The sequence below is a fragment of the Tachysurus fulvidraco genome, chromosome 7, assembly GCF_022655615.1.
Source record: "Tachysurus fulvidraco isolate hzauxx_2018 chromosome 7, HZAU_PFXX_2.0, whole genome shotgun sequence".
Taxonomy (NCBI): Eukaryota; Metazoa; Chordata; class Actinopteri; order Siluriformes; family Bagridae; genus Tachysurus; species Tachysurus fulvidraco.
Genome location: NC_062524.1, coordinates 2,035,014 through 2,038,235, shown reverse-complemented (window position 1 = coordinate 2,038,235; position 3,222 = coordinate 2,035,014). Strand labels below are relative to the sequence as shown.

Below are 3,222 nucleotides of genomic sequence, written 5' to 3'. Positions count from 1 at the left end.
TCACTCACACTCACTCACACTCACTCACACTCACTCACACTCACTCACACTCACACACTCACTCACACACTCACTCACACACTCACTCACACACTCACTCACTCACTCACTCACTCACTCACACATACACACACACTTTCACACACACTCACTCACACACTCACTCACACACTCACTCACACACTCACTCACACACTCACTCACTCACGCACACTCACTCACTCACTCACTCACTCACTCACTCACTCACTCACTCACTCACACATACACACACACTTTCACACACACACACACACACACACACACACACACACACACACACACACACACACACACACACACACACACACACACACACACACTTGATTGAATGATAGTTTAGCTCATTTACCCTTTTACAGTTAAGAGGAACAGCTTTCATTAGACCAGCTCCTGTATCCAGGACTCATTAAAACCTTTTAGCAATGTATTAAATACACCTTTAATAAAAACAAACATCATTCACTCTTCACTCGGCTCCTCTGAGACACTTAACACCTCCTGTCGTAATTATCCTGCATGACATGAATACAGATATGGTTTCCAGCTCGGGCGGATGTGTTATTGTTCCTCCACCAGGGTGGTTTAGGGTTGGTCAGTGAGGGCAGCAGGATTAACCCCAGGGTCAGATATCTTCTCCTCCTGTTCTGTGTACTGAATCACATGACCCGGTCTGAACACAACCAGAACCTCTCTAAACATCGGGTCTGCTTCAGCGAGAGGTCGAGTCGTCCCATACGTCTACCCAATGACCTGCTCCGAGAATCAGGAGGCTCTGGACGTGGAAGTGGAGACCTGCACCTTCAGTGAACAAGCTGAGCAGCAATAAAGCGAACTGGATTTATACATCATATCCTCATGGCCATGGAATCTGAGGAACTCGGTTTGGAGCTTTCATCATGTTCAGTTAAACGTGTCACAACACAGAAGGACTAATACACAACTTCCTATATGCAAATTATCCGACTGAGCTCAAAGCGGATTGGACGCCTGTCTGCGCTCCTCCATCCGCAATACTTCTGTGGTGTGTCTGTGGTTTTCGTGCAGCTCAAGCTCTTTGGCCTACAGCTTTACCTCATGTACACTTTACCTGAGATAACCTCCATGTCTGAACACACACACACACACACACAAGGGAAGAGAGAATTATACAGACAACCTGCCGATCACACACACACACTCACACACACACACACACAAGGGAAGAGAGAGTTATACAGACAACCTGCCGATCACACACACACACACACACACACACACACACACACACACACACACACACACACACACACACACACACACACACACACACACACACACACACACTCACACTCACTGGGGAAGAGACTTATACAGACAAACTGCCAATCTCACACACTCACAAACTCACTCACTCACTCACACACACACACAAACATACATTCACTCACACACTCACTCACAGGGGAAGAGACTTATATAGACAACCTGCCAATCTCACGCACAAACACACAAACACACACACACACACACACACCTTACGGTCTCTGGCCATGAGGGACACACACAGACAGCTGTGTCTGCACACAGGGAACAGAAAGTGGATGAAATTCCTACATTTATGGTAGAAAGCTGGACCTCAGTTCACGTCTCATTCGCTTCCACTTAAACACACACTGGTTTGCTCCAGCTTTTATTTCCTGCGTGTCGAGCTAATGTCAGAAATGGGCTTTGATCCACTGGGGCGAACAAAGCTGAGGTCAGCATCACTCACTCATTACGAAATAATCTGGAAGCTTCTTTTCTGTGGTCGGGGGGGGGAGTTTACTTTTAATAAAATAAAATAAAAATAACAATAAAAACCAAATGAAGTTTGAAGAACAGCAACATGCTACCAGAGAGCTGTCAGCACATTTCTGGGATTCTACTGCCACCTGGTGGTCATGAGAATTGCCACAACACACGAGTCAGGACGTGTTATTACATCATAATATCTCTCAGCCAATCAGGTTCTACTGAATAAAAACAGGCATCTATGTGACTTTTTACACCCGGTCACTTCCTGTGTTGTCTCTGATCCGATAGCCGTCTGATCTGTTAAAACTGTCCTATTTACATCAGGACACATAAACACGTCTCGGCGAATCGGATATCGATCCGATCTTTCTGCTCCCGCCCACAATGCTAATATATTTGCCCTCATTTCCGGGGTAATTGTAACAGAACACACTTTGGTGTACGCGGTTTTCAGAACGCGATCAAACAGAAGACGTAAAAACTGGTTACGATGTTTATGCTACAAAAAACAGTGTTTACTGTTTGCTGCGTTTTCGCTGGCGGCAGCAGCGCGTTTTAAGCCCCGACGAGACGCCTGGGTGAAAGATCACCTGCGAGTGACGTAGTTCCGTTTGGGAGGAGTTTAGCGCTGACGTATGTGGCTCGAACATCCACATTCATTTACACCTGTCCAGTTTCATCTGTAACGCGTCCCAGACCACCTCCTGAAGGGGTTTGTACCATCGGGTTTATATCCGTCTCCAAAACGTTTCGGAGGGCATTTAGACCTGGTCTTTTTACCATCGGGTAGATATCTGATCACAGAAAACACAGGAAGTGACCAGGGGTAAAAAGCCCCTACTACCTGTGTAGAAGATTTCAGGACATCTCTATATTAAACTGCTTCCACTCCTCCATTCCTTTTCTACCTCTCCATCTTTCTCCCCCCAGTTCATCCCCTTCTCCATCCCACTTTCCTGACTGTGATGAGTGTATGTGTCTGTGAAGGAAACACATGGAGGCAGAAGAGTTGGTGGGTTTAAATTAATTTATATATATATATAAAAAAAGCATTTTCCCAGTGAAGCAGAACAAACATTGATCTTTTTTTCTTCTTTATCCGTATTTGCGTCCTCGGGAACACGTACGATCGACTGGTGACGAGATCGGAGCAGAAACTGAACCGACCCGAAACACACGGAGTCGGTGATGGACAACCTGCAGGCTAGTGGGCGGAGCTTACATCCTGATGCTCGACTCCTACATCCTTAAAGGACTCGACGCCTTGCCTTCTGCACAGAGCCTGTCGGGTGAAGCGGCCCGAGCGGACAGGAAGACGCGGACGGGAGAGAGACGCGGATGTGGACGTCTAGCTGCCGTCTTCAGCTCCAGGCTCGAGTGTGTTTATTGTCGTATTTACTTTTGTAT

General features: G+C 46.6%; 1 protein-coding gene across 1 annotated transcript in view; it reads right to left on the bottom strand.

The window, feature by feature from the left end:
* Nucleotides 1-2,824: 2,824 nt before the first annotated feature.
* LOC113650493 (forkhead box protein K2-like) overlaps nt 2,825-3,222 on the bottom strand; it is an 8,190-nt gene continuing 7,792 nt past the window's right edge. The window contains exon 9 of the mRNA XM_047816563.1: nt 2,825-3,222. This exon is cut by the window's right edge and continues 1,016 nt beyond it. The gene's annotated coding sequence lies outside the window, so the exon portion shown is untranslated.